This window comes from Bos indicus, chromosome 6 (assembly GCF_029378745.1).
Source record: "Bos indicus isolate NIAB-ARS_2022 breed Sahiwal x Tharparkar chromosome 6, NIAB-ARS_B.indTharparkar_mat_pri_1.0, whole genome shotgun sequence".
NCBI classification, from domain to species: domain Eukaryota; kingdom Metazoa; phylum Chordata; class Mammalia; order Artiodactyla; family Bovidae; genus Bos; species Bos indicus.
This window is the reverse complement of record NC_091765.1, coordinates 66,801,997-66,819,560: the sequence shown is the minus strand read 5'-3', so window position 1 is coordinate 66,819,560 and position 17,564 is coordinate 66,801,997.

Below are 17,564 nucleotides of genomic sequence, written 5' to 3'. Positions count from 1 at the left end.
TCTTTTTGCCTTTTCATACTATCCATGGAGTTCTCAAGGCAAGAATACTGAAGTGATTTGTCATTCCCTTCTCCAGTGGACCACGTTTTGTCAGAACTCTCCACCATGACCCCCCCGTCTTGAGTGGCCTACACAGCATGGCTCATAGTTTCATTGAGTTAGACAAGGCTGTGGCCCACGTGGTCCTTAAGACATATGTTCTGCAAATTAGAGCTTGACGTGAAAAACTGAACTGGATGCAAAATCCATTCACATTATCACAAAGAATTTCAATATTTTCCAGTGAAATACAAGGTTGATCCATATGCAACTGCCAATATTCAACCAGTTTTGACATCCTAAAATAGCAATTTCATATGGTTAGACTAAAGGAAAAACTATCAGTGCCTTGAAATATAATTTCTACTCTTACAAATTCTGATATGGTTTTAAAAATAGTTTCTCACTGATGGCAATTATCAAGAATTTGAAGAAATTTTACATTTACCCAAAATTATATGTGACCATTTCAAACAGAAAACCTTTTATAAAAATGCCCATAGAAAGAGACCAGACATAACAGGCCACATATTGTATGATTCTGTTTTTATGAAATGCCCAGAATAGGTAAATCCACAGAGGCAGAAAGTAGAATAGTAGTTGCCAGGGCCTGGGAAGTGAGGAGAATAGGCAGTGACTGCCAATGACTTACAAGGGTTCTAACTGGGGTGAAAAAAATGTTCTGAAAATAGATAGTGATGGTGAGTGTATGAGTCTACTAAAAATACTTAAAAGGGATATTTACACTAAACAAGTGAATTTTATATTACCTGAATTATATCCCAACTAAAAAATATCTACAAGGAAAAAAAGGTTCAAATCAAGCAAGAGATACTCAATAAAAATTTTAAATGTTTCATAAAAATTTTATATAAAGTCAAATCTTTAAAATCTTCCCCAATACTTGGAATTTTAAAATCTATTATGATTCTGTTATAGTTTAAAATGCAATGGAATTTTATACCAAGCCCTATGTAGATCAAATTATTTTATCTCATTAGGCTGTACAGGTATTATTTTCTGTGTATGCAACACATGAAAAGTGACAAAAATCTGTACTGAAACCTTTATTTTAAAAAAAAAAGTCTGTTATGTTCACTGGCTTATTTTAATAGAATCAGGGGAATTGAAGAGGAATGTCTATGCCTGAGAGGAGGCAACCAGAGAAAAGATGATAGACATGAGGCAGTGTCACCAGCTGGGATTGCCTATTATATAGTTGTAAATTTTTACTTTGCCTTCTATCTCTCATTTATATACTTTAGTAAGTTAAGAAATACTTCAGTCTTTAATTATCTTTAAGACTTCCCTCATAGCTTAGTCAGTAAGAATATGCCTGCAATGCAGGAGATTCGGGTTCGATTCCTGGGTTGGGAAGATCCCCTGGAGAAGGAAATGGCAATCCATTCCAGTATTCTTGCCTGGAGAATCCCATGGACAAAGGAGCCTAGCAGGCTGCAGTCCATGTGTTTGCAAGAGTCAGACATGACTTAGCAACTAAACCTATTATCTTTACTGAATCTTGTAAAATATACCAAAATTTAAAAATGATTTCAAAGTTCAAAGTGAAGTTTGCAGAACTGTCACCCACAACCTTAGTTTCCATCATCTGTCAATATTGGAGGTGGAAAGATCCAAGTTCTGGAACTCTGAAAATCACCCTCTGTAGCCACAGACTCATAGATCCTGCTCCTTTATTAACCTTTTGAGAACCTCACTTGCTTCCCAGCCTAGACACTCATCAGGCAGTTCAATGACACATTCAAAGCACAAGTATTGTGGGGACAAATGTAGATTTCAGACATCTTGAAATTTTTTTAAAGTTAGATGCTCAGAAATGAAACAGAGGGCCAGATACACTGACTTATATTTATATACCTCAATACCAGAATTTTTAAAAATGAGATATAGCAAGGTAATCCCACTTTTAGCAGGAGAGAAAGATGACCAAATTCACCCATACCCCTTCCTTTCTTGACAAGGCTTTGTGAAGTTAACAGGGATTCCCTGTTCTTCAAACTCAAGCTCTTATACTTACCACTGAGAGATGGGCACTTTGAAAATGAAAAAATGGACTTCAATTCCATGTTGGAGACCTTCTGGAAGTGGTCTTCTTTTATACAATTCTATGTTGGAGTCTATTACCCTGGAAGAGGTCTTCTTTTACACTGCCAGAGACTGAGCCACAATCCAGGAGGATGTCTAAACCTCATAAGTCTTTTTTCATTACCCCTGGTTTAAAATATCTTCCTCTCTGGGAGCCTATCACTGACTATCTTTTCCAGCTAGCAAAAAGTGTGCAGGGGGTTTGTATACTTATTCAATACTTACCAACAGCTTACTGTGTGGCTGGCTAGGTGCTAAGGACCCAAGAGTAAAAGAAGTCTTTGATGTCATTGGTTTGTAGCCTCATCAAAAACAAGAGCAATTGTCAGCCAATCGTAATGTATGATGAAAACTGCTATAATGGGAAAAGTTTATGTGCTAGATATGGGCAGGTAAGACATCCTGGAGCAAATGATACCTAACCTGATATCTGCAGGATGCAAAGAAATCAGCCAAATGAAAGGAGAAATAAGAGGAAGTGTTTCAGATAGAGGAAACATTCAGTAGGTTAAATGGCTGTCATATTTAGGACTTACATTTTTTTAATGTAGATTTTTATTTTAAAATTCCAGCATATTTTTAAATCCCTGATCAGAATATTTTATTTATTTTTTTAAATATAAATTTATTTTAATTGGAGACTAATTACTTCACAATATTGTATTGGTTTTGCCATACATCAACATGAATCCACCATGGGTGTACACGTGTTCCCCATCCTGAACCCCCTTCCACCTCCCTCCCCGTACCATCCCTCTGGGTCATCCCAGTGCACCAGCCCCAAGCATCCTGTATCATGCATCGAACTGGACTGGCAACTCATTTCACATATGATATTATACATATTTCAATGTCATTCTCCCAAATCATCCCACCCTCGCCCTCTCCCACAGAGTAGGACTTACATTTATCTTCATGTGATCAGCATGGAGATTTTTACAGGTATTGGTGACTTTGGTCTGACAAAGTTGGTCATCTCCATGATGGTTTCACAGTTTTGGCTCCATATCTCAAGGACTTCCTACAGGATCACAGTCAGCTCCTGGTTCCACTACCCCTTTTCTTTGACACAAATCTACCTTGTCAGTCCTCAACCCTGGGGAGACTACCAGCCGCTTTTCCCTGTATGAATCTGGATTGTGTTGCAGGAGAACATGATGAAAATAAGCCAAATGGCTCCTCTGAAAACTTTAGTTAACTCAATAGAATCCACACTCTTTTGGCTCTGCTTTTGTCTTTAAACAATTCCTTATCACATTCTGAGCCAAGCCCTCCTCTTCTAACAAATATTTACTGAGCACCATCAAGTGCCAGGCACCAGCCTAAACTCAGTCTCACCATCTTCATTCACGACATGCAATTATGCAATGTACTGAAATGGATCTAAGACACCTTGGTGTGTGAATCTTGCTGATTCCTAGATTTCAGTGTAAGGCATCCTTCCTTATTTAGAGAAAGAAGTCAATTATCTCTGGCTGCCAGCTCTTGGCCAGGGATTTATGTTATCAACTATTATCTCTCTTTCAATCACTACTTTTTCTCTGGATTATTCCCATCAGCCTACAAATATTTAATTTAGAGGTGGAATATATAGGTTCTTTACACTGAGGGGAAGGAGGAAGAGGAGAAAAAAGAAAAAAAGAGGAAGAGAAGGCAGGAAGTTTATTGAAAGAAGAGAGAAAAAAAACTTTCTCTTGATTCTGCTGTTCCTTCAGAACAAACTATGATTTTTATCTCTTTTTTAAATCTCTTTACTACCTTACCAAAGTTCACTGTAACGTGTCTTAAAGACTTCCTAACTTCTTAAGCCCTTGTGGTCTGGTTTCTTTTTTCTCCCCTGAAACTTATCAGAGGTCACAATTCCAATTGTCCAATTCACTGTCTTTCTCACAGTCTCCATTGTCAGAACTCACTGATAACCATTCCACATTACAGGAACTCCCCCCGCCCCACAAGGAGTTTCTGGTGTTCTTTCTCACTTTAAAGAAAAAAATTTAGACTTGTTTGGCTCATCTTCTTTTACCCTAGATATAAGTGATATTTCTGGGACTTCCCCATTGGCTCAGTGGTAAAGAATCCACCTGCCAATGCAGGAGACATGGATTTGATCCCTGGGTCAGGAAGATCCCCTGGAGAAGGGAATGGCAAACCACTCCAGTATTCTTGCCTGGGAAATCCCATGGACAGAAGAGCCTGGCGGGCTACAGTCCATGGGCGGCGGGGTGGGGGCGGGTGGTGGGGGTGGTGGTGGGGGGTGGGTCACAAAGAGTTGTACAGGACTTAGAAACCAAACAACAACAAAAGCAAAGAGATATTTCTAAAGACTACCCTGATGATCTCATTCATTTTCATGAATTTAGTTTTGGTCTCTAGGCCGAGGACTTCCAAACTTCTTTTGCCCTCTACTGAGCTTTATATGTACATTTCCAGTTGTCAGCCCATAACTTCTTCCTGATGGCAAAGTCGTCCTGGTACCTCCAAGGCTGTGTCCCCTTCTTTCTACCCTGCTGCTTTGTTTCTCCTTCCCATATCTCTATCAGGCTTTGAGTTGCCCACAGCTGGGGTTCACTCATGTCAAGGCAGCTCTGGCAACTAGTGGGGCAGCACACTAGAAGCTGATTAGCAAGAGACTCTGGAACCTCTTGGGACTAATCATTAGAAAAGAAAATTCCAGGCCCACTTGATTGGCCTAGAAAAAAATAAAATAAACCCTTGTAAGGGCTGGATAATTCCAAGTAGAGCATGATGTTTTTCATTAAGGGTCACCTTCTACCCTCACCCTTTAAATACCACTACAGAACTTTAACACCAGATTTCAAGGTGCTTATAGAATAAGTGTTTATAACGGAGGTATGATTCAGCTGTTATGGGGGTGCAAATGATAGGTAACTAGCAAAAATTTTATATGGGATGTCATCTGAATGGATATCATGAGTTGGAATGCCGCCTCTGACAAAATACAAAGCAAACAAGAGGAAAAACACAAAGACAATGGCATATATGGCACATTCGTGTTTTTTTTTTTTTTTTAAGTTTTATGTGACCAGCAGAGAAGGAGAGAAAGAGAATTAGGACTCTACTGTGAAGGTTTCAAGAAGAGTGAGTGATGCGGTCACACCTGTGCAATAATAAGCTGATCTAAAAGTGATGAGGAGAGATACTGCAGAATGAGAGAAAAGAAACGGAGTCCTGAAACAAGGAAGTGGTGTGGAAAGGAAGTGGTGCATTCAAGAGTCTTTGCATGGTCCAACCTTTCTTGTTTCTTTCTTGTCAGAGCTCCAGCTGACAATCGAGGTTGTGTATCCTGCAGGGATGATACTGCTCTGAGTAATGGGGTCATTCAAAGGGTCCTGAGCCCTTGGGAAGAAACCCAACCTGGGCAGGCTGACAAGCAGAATCCTAGCTGCTGAATTTTTGGTCTGACAGATAATACACAACTTAAGTGGTGATTAAAAAGTGACATTATCAAAAGGAAAAAAACATGGTTCAAAAGGATACACGCACTCCAATGTTCATTGCAGAACTGTCTACAATAGCCAAGACCTGGAAGCAAGCTAAATGTCCATCAACAGATGAATGGATAAAGAATATGTGGTACGTACATAAAATGGAGTATTAGCCATTAAAAAGAATGAAATTATGCCATTTACAGCAACATGGATGGACCTGGAGATTATTATAATAAGGCAGACAGAAAGACAAATATCATATGATATTGCTTATATGCAGAATCTGTTAAGAAAAATGATACAAATGAACCTATTTACAAAGCAGAAACAGACTCACAGACTTAGAGAACTAACTTGGTTATGGTGAGGGGGGAGGAAGTTGGGGAGAGGGATAGATTGGGAGTTTGGATTGATATGTATACACTGTTATATTTAAAATACATAACCAACAAGGTCCTACTGTATAGCACTGGGAACTCTGCCCAACACTCTGTAATAACCTAAATGGGAAAGAATTTGAAAAAGAATATATACTTGTATATGTGTAACTGAATCACTTTGCTATGTACCTGAAACTAACACAATATTGTTAAATAGTGCAAGTTTCCATGCTGAATCTAGTGACATTCCTGTCATCTACTGGATAAAATAGCAAATTCCTTCCTTGAGTGATTTTGCTGATGAAGAATCTCCATTACTGGGGCTTCCCTGGTGGGCCAGTGGTTAAGAATCTGCCTTTCAATGCATGGGACACCGATTGGGCCCCTGATCCAGGAAGATTCCACATGCCATGGAGCAACTGAGTCTGTGCACCACAACTACTGAGCCTGCAAACTACAGCCACGGAGCTCACACGCTGCAACTGCTGAACCCTCTGTGCCCTTGAGCTCGTACTCTGCAACAAGAAAAGCCACAACAATGAGAAGCCCTTGAACCACAACTACAGAGTAGCCCCCACTTGCCATAACTAGAGACAAGTCCATGCAGCAATGAAGACCCGGCACAGCCAAAAATTAAATATATTAAAAAATTTTTTCCCATTACTAAGCAAAATTACAACAGAAAGTCAAAACTGGGGCAGGGGGAGGGCACACAGTGGAATTTGAAGGTACTGAGCATGTTTTATTGTTTCTTAAACTCAGTGGTGCTGTGTTAGGATTCTTGGGAGAAACAGAGCCAATACAACAGATATAAATACATGATGAGGGAAAGAGAGAGATTGAAAGATTTTTAGGAGTTGCTCACGTGATTGTGGAGGCTGTTAAATCCCAAATCTGCAAGGTAGGTTGGCAGGCCAGGGATCCAGGGAAGAGTTGATGTTGAGGTTTGAGTCCAAAGGCAGTTTGCTTCCAGAATTCTCTCTTTTGCGGGAGACCAATGTTTTTCTTTTAAGGCTTTCAATTGATTGAATGAGGCTCACCCACATTATGGAGGTTAGTTTGCTTCACTGAAAGTAAGGTGATTTAAAGTTAACCAAATCTAAAAAATAATCTTGAAAAAAACACCTAGAATAATGTTTGACCTAGAGTCTGGGTATTGTGGCCTGGCCATGCTGACACATAAAATTTACCCTAACAGGTGGGTATATGGGTCTTCCTTTTATTATTGCTTTTAAACTGTAAATATACATTAAAAAGTAAAACAAAATCAGTATCTTTCTTCCTCTTGGACAGTGAGATTACAGTTTGGAACATAAGATCTTACTTAAGGTTGGCCAAGACAGTTGTGAGAGCCCCTGTGGACCAACAGTAAGAAAATAGACTTTAAAGATATGCAAATCAAGGGCCCTGTGGAATGCAAGGGGATCAGATATGTAAACAAGCACTACTAAAACAGAAGAGCAAGGTATAGGCAGGCCTATTCTATTCTCACAGGCTGGATCTGACCCCTTACTTTATCTCTAATTGATTCAAAAGGTTGTTAATGAGCTACCAATTGGAAGTTCAGGGCATCTGCTGAAATATTAGTGGAAGGGAAGGGAAGAATCTAAAAAATACCCTAACAATTGCCTTTGTAGATGAAATGGGCAAAACTGAGAGGCAGAAAGAAGGCTGGCTAGACCGTCAAGGGGCTCACTCCCTTGCTGGGCCTGAGACAGCTTCTGTTGACACATGCTGGCATTGATGACTCCTCTGAAAATAGTTACTGCTTAAGTTCACCCAAGGTATAGTGTTTAATGTTAGACTAATTTGAACCATCTTTCATCAAGGAGACACATACTGAACCCACAGTGAGTACTGCTGCTGCTGCTGCTAAGTCACTTCAGTCGGGTCCGACTCTGTGCGACCCCATAGATGGCAGTCCATTAGGCTCCTCTGTCCCTGGGATTCTCCAGGCAAGAATACTGGAGTGGGTTGCCATTTCCTTCTCCAATGCATGAAAGTGAAAAGTGAAAGTGAAGTCGCTCAGTCATGCCCGACTCTTAGCGACCCCATGGACTGCAGCATACCAGGCTTCTCCATCCATGAGATTTTCCAGGCAAGAGTACTGGAGTGGGTTGCCATTGCCTTCTCAATATTTATTTCTTTACCAAAACAATGTTTCTTAAAAATTGTGTTTATTGAATTTCCGTATGTCAAGTTTTATTTCAAGTACCCTAGAGAAGTTCATTACTAGAGGAGCCTGGTAATGAATCCTATTACTATATCAGATTTTTAAATGCTTCTTTTCTTAAAAGAAGGTGCTAATGATGTGCAGTGTACCTTTCAGGCCTGCTAGGTTCTGAGTGATCTTTCACATGGTCCCTCAATAGGTTATGTGGTGATTTAGTTGCTAAGTCGTGTCTGACTCTTGGCAACACTGTGGACTGTAGCCTGCCAGGCTCCTCCATCCATGGGATTTCCCAGGCAAGAACACTGGAGTGGGTTGTCATTTCCTTCTCCAGGGGGATCTTCCTGACCCAGGGATCGAACCTGAGTATCAAACCTACCTCTCCTGCATTGCAGGTGGATTCTTTACCACTGTGCCACCAGGAAAGCTGTGATAGGTTATTACTGTTTGCATAAAATCCGTTTGCTGTCATTGGTATAGAGTTTTTATAAGAATTCTTAAAAATGTTGTATAATGTACATAATTCCATTAAATGAGCTTTTATAGATGCTAAGACAGAGGGCTTATATTATGACCCTTTTTTTCTCTCTCAATTTACATAATTTAATCTATGCTAAAATCTCTTTGAATTTTAAAATGATCTTTCTTTGCCTAAAATAGATTAAAGTGAATTTAACAAAAATGAATTTATAAAAGTGTCTTTGTTTTATCCATAAACTTTTAAGACTTACTATGGCATACACTACAACTACTCCTCATCATTCTCCCTACATTCCAGCATGTCAAGCGGATAACTACTTTACCATCAAAGACAGTCAAGACATGATTAGCCTTATTGAACTGTGTTCAACTGATGTTGGTGTTATTATTTGAGTCTGTATTGGGCTGGACCACTGGGTGATTTGAACTTCTGAAGGCCTCCATTTCCTCTTTTGTAAAAGTAAGTTGCATTAGATGCCTTCCAAGGTTAGTTTGGCTTCTAACACTATAATTATCTGAGTTCTTGTTTCCTCTTGCTCTGCTCTATAATTTAGCCACAATGCGAACAGAAGTTTTTGCTTAGAAAATTATCTGCTTCACTTTGGACCTAAATATTCCTAATACTCTATATAGAAATTTCTTTATTTTTAGTATCAAATTTTGGTTTAAAAATTACTAATTTTTGGATATAGACTGACATGCGATTTTATTATCTGCCTTTTTGGTTCGTATAATTCCTTGCAACCAAATTGCTGTGTTCATCCATTTCTGCCTGTGGATATTCAATCCATCTTCCAAATCCTGCTTATTCCATTACCAGAATGTCTCTGGTCATCTTGATAGTGAGTTTCCCTTTTTCTGAGCTCCTGGCTTAGATCTATCACATGAGCTCTGTTTTCATTTTGGTTTTCTTTTTGTAAAATTTAAGTGATCTAGAAAAATACAAAGGTGGTAGAACAAATTTACCTATCCTACCTTTCAGAATGAATTATAATTACCATTTTGGATTATGTGTTTCTAATCTCGGTTCTTTTCATAGTGATCACTAAAGTCCTTTTTAATATTACTTGAAGTCTAATTTCCAGAAGCTACATGTATGTGTTGTGTAACCTTCCAGATCCTTTTATATATATATATGTTGCTACTTTTTTGTACTTTACTGTAAATGATGGTTATGTGGTATGTAAACAAGTTCCACATCCTTTTTTTTTCAACTGAACAGTATATTTTAAAGATCTACATCTATTCTTACTGATGTAATAAATAAGTTCATTTTTTAAAGTACATACAGCATTCTCGTATATGACTATACATTATTTAATTTATAATTCCTCTATTGATGAAATACTCTTTATATCGTGGTAATTAGTTCATTAAAACAAAACAAAAACTCCCCTACTACAATTCCTTGAGTTTTAAAAATATGCTGAATAATCTATTTTTCCCAGGAAGAAAAACAAAAATAGTGTTTTCCTTAACTAAATTTGTTGTTTGCTGTTGTTGAGTTGCTAATCATGTCTGACACTTTTGTGACCCCATAGATTGTAGCCTGCCAGGCTCCTCTGTCCATGGGATTTCCCAAACAAAAATACTGCAATGATTTGCCATTTCCTTTTCCAGGGGATCTTCCTGATCCAGGGATCAAACCCACGTTTCCTGCACTGGCAGACAGATTCTATACCAATGAGCCACCAGGGAATCCCTAACTAAATCTAGCTTGAACTAAAATGAGAAAATATCTTTAAGTGCAAATAAGAAGAATAGTAAATTGGCTTAAAAGATTATACACCTGAAGACATACAACTGGGTTTGAGGACTGCTGAGTTAAGCTGATTAGAGGTTAAAAACTGATGTACTCAGGCAGAAGAGAGTATGTATCGGTAGTATCATGAATCATCCATGAGGAAGGAGAATCAGGAAGACAGAAGATGGGAAAAAATTAGAACCTACAAAAAATAGAAACAAAACTCCAAGGATTCTGGGATAAAACCAAAATTAGTCTCCCCAACAGCTCACACTGTTGGAACAAGTGTAGAGCAGACTTCCCTATGACTTCCTCGTTTATCAAACCAAGCTTGGAATGAGTATGGGGACAGATACAACATTTGAATGGACCTCACCAAGTAAACCAATTAACCAGCTAGAATGACCTTTTCAGGTTAGTTGGTGACTAGAGCTGTGGGTATTTTCCTGCACAGCTGAAGGGCAGGGTGGAATGTAAACTTGAGAGTTCCTTCAAGAAGAAGGAGGAGGTGAGGAAGGAAGCATTTCCTTTTGCATTTGCTGGATATCAACCAGATTAGGGAGAGGAAAACTGCAAAATATTTTGTTTCCAAAAGTCTCTTAAGTCCTTTTCTGGTTTTCCCTTTTGTGTGCAAAGTCTGACTCTTTGTGACCCCATGAACTGCAGCCCACCCGGTTCCTCTGTTCATGGGGATACTCCAAGCAAGAATTCTGGAGAGGGTTGCCATGTCCTCTTCCAGGGGATCTTCCCAACCCAGGGATCAAGCCCAGGTCTCCTGCAACGCGGGCGGATTCTTTACTGTCTGAGCCACCAGGGAACCTCCCCTGGTTCTTCCGATTGTTCAACACTCTCATTGCTACACTTAGCTGCTGCAAGCTCTGTGTGGAGGCATTTCTTGGGCAGCCGTTCTGGGCTTCTCACTCTCCATGTTTCAAAGTGATCTATTAGTCTTTTGACCAAGACTGCCTTAAAATTCGGAGAAGGCAATGGCAACCCACTCCAGTACTCTTGCCTGGAGAATCCCAGGGACAGGGAAGCCTGGTGGGCCGCCATCTATGGGGTCACATAGAGTCGGATACAACTGAAGTTAGACATAATGCCACAGCAGCAGCAGCAGCAGCCTTAAAATTTCCCAGCTTGGCTAAGCTTGAGAGAAGCTTCCTCCTGACGAAGCCCCTGACTTCCACTTTCAGAGAGAATTTTATTCAGAAAACTTGTTATTGTAGTTACTCTCTCTTCCCTTTGAGAAGTAATTAAAAAAAAGAAAAAGTCTCTTGCCAGTTTTACATTTTAGGAATATCATTCTCAACAGCTTGTGAGCCATCTCTCTGGGATATAATCATTAAAAGAAACAGTATTACTATCTCTCCTTCTCTGTAAAAGGGTAGGAGCCCAATTTCGAGAACTGCCTCTTGTCGCAAAGATACAAGAAAGTTTACTTTTCCTTTGGGTAAAGCCCGTTAGCAAATACAGATGCTGTGTGTTCTGACTCACTCTAGCATTTAAAAATCCTCCTGCCCTTTGTGTCAGTGGAGCTGAATTCTGGTTTCTCCCTCTCCTATTGTAAGAGCCCGGAATAAAGTCTTCCTTGCCTGCTCAACATTGTTCCGTGCAGTTTTTGCTTTGACACTCTCAATTTTCTACCCAAGTTGACTCCTATATGTCTCATAATGGTTCTTGAGATGTCAGGTGGGAAGCACTCAGACTTTAGTAATTTATATGAATCCCAGTGTTATTTCCTGGGCTTGCTAGGGGTTTTTATGTATTTTAAACAGATATCTATTAATCCACCTATATTTCTGAGCTCTCTTCTGGTAAACTAGCAGCAAATAATTTAAGCATCTGGGGCAATGGGGCGGCCTATTTTGGTCAAGGGGGCAATTTTGGGCCATCCTTTAAGGCAGGGGTCCCCAACCTCTGGGATCTAATGCCTGATGATCTGAGGTGGATCTAATGTAATAATAATAGAAACAAATTGTACAATAAATATATTTTGTGCTTGAATCATCCCCAAATCATCTCCCTCCACCCACCCCCAGTCTGTTGAAAAATTGTCTTCCATGAAACCTGTCTCTGGTACCAAAAAGGTTAGGGACTGCTGCTTTAAGTCTTTAACCTATGTTCTCAATTTCAGCTACACATCAGGAGAATCACATGCACAGCTGAAAAAAGTACTGCTGGGGGAACAGGCAGTTCCCTCCCTAGAGGTTCTGACTTAATTGTCTGGGTGCAATCTGGTCGTAGGGAGTTTGCAAAGCTCCTAAGTTGATTCTAATTTGCAGTCAAGGTTCCCTTGAATCACTGCCTAAGCTTTTTGCACTTTCTCTTTTTAATCTCCTCTATTTCTGAATTCAACACTTATGGGGAGTCTGCTTCATGCCAGACACTGTCTGGAATATGGAAATGAATGTGTCATGGCCTCTGCTTTTCAAGGAGCTCTGGGAACAATGGGAGAAGCAGACTATATACAAACAGCTGCTAAAGATGATAATCAAAGTTTGTTAAAAGAGTTACGGAAACACAGATGAGGCAGCAATTAAAATTCTCTGGGGAATGTGTCTGACTTCATCTTGTGCACTTAAATATGCATGGAGGGAGCTGCAGGTGGATGGAGAGAAGATTCTAAGCAAACTAAACAATAGAAAAAAAAACAAAAACAAAACTAGAGTGATCAAAAAAAAAAAAAAAAAAAAAACACCTGTCCCTTGATGTTCTAAAGGTTTTTTGCTACTGTGCTGCTGCTTTTGTTGAGACAACATTGGTCTAAATTGGCCAGATCTCTGGGTTAGTATGCGGTCATGTCTACACTTTCTGGGTTCCCTGGTGGCTCAGATGGTAAAGAATCTGCCCACAACGCGAGAGATCCAGGTTCGATCCCTGGGTCAGGAAGATTCCACGGAGACGAGAATGGCCACCCATTCTAACATTCTTGCCTGAGAAGTCCCATGGACAGAGGAGCCTGGCGGACTACAGTCCATGGGGTCGCAAAGAGTCGAACACAACTGAAGTGACTAAGCATGCATGCATGCATTACATTTTCCAGTTCCTCACCTCTTCTACTAAGTTTTATTCAAATCAGTGAATTTACTGATTTACATTAAAATACTTTTGGGTGTTTTGTAACAACAAAATAATGTTGGTGTTTTACCCACAAAAAGATTCTGATGTTGTTGGTCTAGGAGTTAGGTTTGACTATTATTTTTTTGAAAGCCCTCACACTATTATCCGGGCTTCCCAGATGACTGGGGATAAAGAATCTGCCTGCCAATGCAGAAGACACAGGTGACGTGGGTTTGATCCAGGGGTCAGGAGCATCCCATGGAGGAGGAAATGGCAACCCACTCCAGTATTCTCGCCTGGAAAATTCCATGGACAGAAGAGCCTGGTGGGCTACAGTCCATGGGGTCGAAAAAGTCCAGCTCAGGCTGAAGTGATGGAGCACACATGCATGTGATTATCTACAAACAGGCACAAAGGACATTTTGGGGGGCCATGGTAGTGTTCTCAAACTAAACTGTGGTGATGATTGCAGACCTGTGTAAATTTGGAAAGCCCTAGTGAACTGTGGCAAAATATATGGTATGAGAGTGACAAAGCTATTTCAAAAACAAAAGTATAGCACATTTAAAGTAAAAAATGCATCACTCAAAAATTCTCCAGGGTGACTCTAACGAGCTATCTTGATTAAGAATCACTGGCTAAAATCATAACAGCTCACAGATGTGGAGGCTTTCAGCACAGTGATTAAAAGAGGTGGCAGCTGAGAAGAGGGAGCTCTCGCAGGCATAGAAGCTTCATCAGAAAGACTAATGGAGCACTTGACATGGCATTCTAAGACTGCCAACCCTCGAGGACAAAGTGTGGATTACAGTGTATTACGTCTAAGTTCCAAAATTGCAGTTCACTCAAATATTTCACTTCAACAGAATGATTTCAAAGCTTTTAGTCTACTGTATCCTTTAGTGCTACACTGGAATAACTGTTATGTACAATCTTTATTGCCCTATTTCAAATGAAATGTCTGTTTGTTTCAAAGATCACTTTAATGGAGAACTCAGATGACTTAAGTTACAAGAATATTTCTTTGATAAATATGTTATAAGGAAGTGTTAAAAGCATTTCTTTGAGAAGGAAATGGCAACTCACTCCAATATTCTGGTCTGGAGAATTCCATGGACACAGGAGCCTGGCAGGCTACAGTCCTTGGGGTTGAAAAGAGTTGGATACAACTAAGTGACTAACACACAAAAGCATGTCTTTGGTGGTGCTAGTGGCAAAGAACCTGCCTATCAAGGCAGGAGACAGAAAAGGTAGGTTCAATCCTTGGGTGGGGAAGATACCCTGGACAAGGGTATGACAGTCAACTCCAGTATTCTTGCTTGAAGAATTCCATGCATAGAGGCTACAGTCTATGGGGTTGTAGAGAGTCAGACTGAGTGACTAACACAAAAAAGGATTTCTTCATTACATAAAGGTCAAAAAGAAAGACACTTTCCATTTATTAAGCTCATTCACTAGAATGAGATTAGACATTTATTGAGTTGACGTATAAGAAACTTTTTCTAGGCAGTCAAATCTGAGTTTATACAGACAAAATGAAACCCAATAGCTTTCAAATTAGCTATATATAACTTCTTTCAGTGTAATAGAACCAATGCCAACATAACAATTAAATATTTCCTGTATAGTTATAAGGTAGTAATTAAACGTATTTAAACATAAAGCCTCTTTGCTCTCAGCAATTTATGAACAGGAATAATTTTACACAGATTGCAATGCAAATCACTAAGCACATCTATACTGCAACATGTTTAATTAAGATGAACAAATTAGTCAACTTTAAGGCATAGGATAACTTGAAAAGCAGGTATGAGCTGAGAAATAGATGTGGAAAATTACAATGTCTCTTATTAAAGGATAAGGATGCCATCAACTCTGGATAATGAGTTAATTGCTTTTCTTGATTCCTCAAACACTTTTCAGGAATTGTAATTACTGAAGCTAATGTTAGTTCATGGGTGAAAGTAGGGAGCTCAGAATTTAGGGACAATAGAAAGTTATGATTTGAAATTTACCAGTAAGATTTGACCCACAATGATGGGGAATAGAAATTCCCAGAGTAACTCTCAGAACAGAGTATTTCCTAAATCTTCGTTAAGAGTCTATAAGAAGCAATGATAAGGGTATGGCATTTAATGGAAAGAAGATCCAAAGAAAAAAATTTTCTTTTCAAGAGAGAATACACTGAGGAGAAGGAATTCCTATTGTGTAACATTCTGGTTTATCAGTCTCTTGAGAGTTCAGTTAGAGTAAGTTAGTATCTTCTGAGTGAAAAGACAAAATACAGTCTGGGGACCTTCAAAAAAATTGAAGACTGAAACTTTTCTTGAAATGACTTGAAATAAGTATAACCCAGAGCTTTACCTTAATAGCCAACTAGTCAGTTTCACCTCCTTGATTTCTCTCAGATATAACTTCTAGAATCACAGATTTTAATCTAACCTGATTGTGGCAATAACACAAAAAGGAGTCGATTGAATTATTAACCTCTCAGATCCTCCTCTTAATATGAACCCGAATCCATACTAATGTGAGGCAGGTAAAGATGCCAGTTGGAGCCTGCTTTTATATTCCACTTTAACAGGAAGCTATCAAGCATGATTGTTCCAAATAAAGATGTGAAGGAGAATGATAACACTGCTGACATATCTATTAGAAATTCTCAGCTGTCTTTTAAAAAGCATGATTATAGTAGAGAGAAATTGTTTGCCAAACTCCATTTCTTTTTGGGCACACAGCTAAACTATATTTTCCAGATTCTCTTACAGTTAACTGTCGCCATGAAACTGGGTGGGTTCTGGCTAATAGAAATGGGTAGAAATGATGTTTCCCATTTCTAAATCTGGCACATAAACATTTCCTTTATCATCTTTCTGGAGAAGGCACTGGCACCCCACTCCAGTACTCTTGCCTGGAAAATCCCATGGACGGAGGAGCCTGGTAGGCTGCAGTCCATGGGGTCACTAGGAGTCAGACACGACTGAGAGACTTCACTTTCACTTTTCACTTTTATGCATTGGAGAAGGAAATGGCAACCCCCTCCAGTGATCTTTCATATGCTCTTTCCCCATTGATTGAATAGACAGAACTGAGGTTTTAGAGAATAAAAGAGCCACCTAACCACCTATACCTATATTAAACTGACCTACATTTAGGAAGAAATAAATAAATATTATGATAAACTACTAAAATTTTGGTGTTGTTTTGTTAAAGTAATTAACCTACTCTGACAAAGGCAGAAATCGGTATGAGGAGCGGGAAGTACTATACATGTGTGTAAGTTGCTTCAGTCGTGTCTCACTCTTTGAGACCCTATGGACTGTAGCCTGCCAGGCTCCTCTGTCCATGGGATTCTCCTGGCAAGAATACTGGAGTGGGTTTCCATGCCCTCCTCCAGGGGATCTTCCCGCCCCAAGGATTGAACCTGAGTCTCTTACTGTCTCCTGCACTGGCAGGTGGGTTCTTTACCACTGGTACCACCTGGGAAGACCCCGGAGGTACTGTAACATAAGCTAGAATATTTGATTTATGGTTAGTGGATGGCGGCAGGCTGAAAAGCTATGATTCATGTTATGCAGTGTCTTTGAAAATCTGGAAGGCAGAATCTGAGCCAACTGAGACTGTTCTAGGCAATGAGGTGGGAAAACTTTACTATCAAGGTATATTGGTGGTATTTTAGCAAGATGCTGAAAGAAGAGGATAAGTTCTGGTAAGATTTGGCTAATTTTCAAGGCAAAATTAAAGGGAATAGATGGAATTATAATTTATCATAGTTACCATTAAAACATTTTAAATAAAACTTTGATTAAAAGTTTAGAAAAACTAAAAGTGAAAGTCACCCATAATCCCCGAAATGAAAGATCACCATAACTAATATTTAGTATACTCCTATGCCAGGAATTTATACACTACAAGTATCCATGCCATACCATATACTGTACATACCATACCATTGTACAGTACAAGTAGTTTTGAAACTAAACTTTTTTCCCAGTAGTGTAGAGCAAGCAAATTTACAAAAGATTTTTCTACATGATCATTTTTTTGTGGATTTTTATGCTGCATTGTAATTTATTAGACCAATAATTTATTACTATAGTAACTAACAGACCAATATCCTCAGAGTGAAACATTTC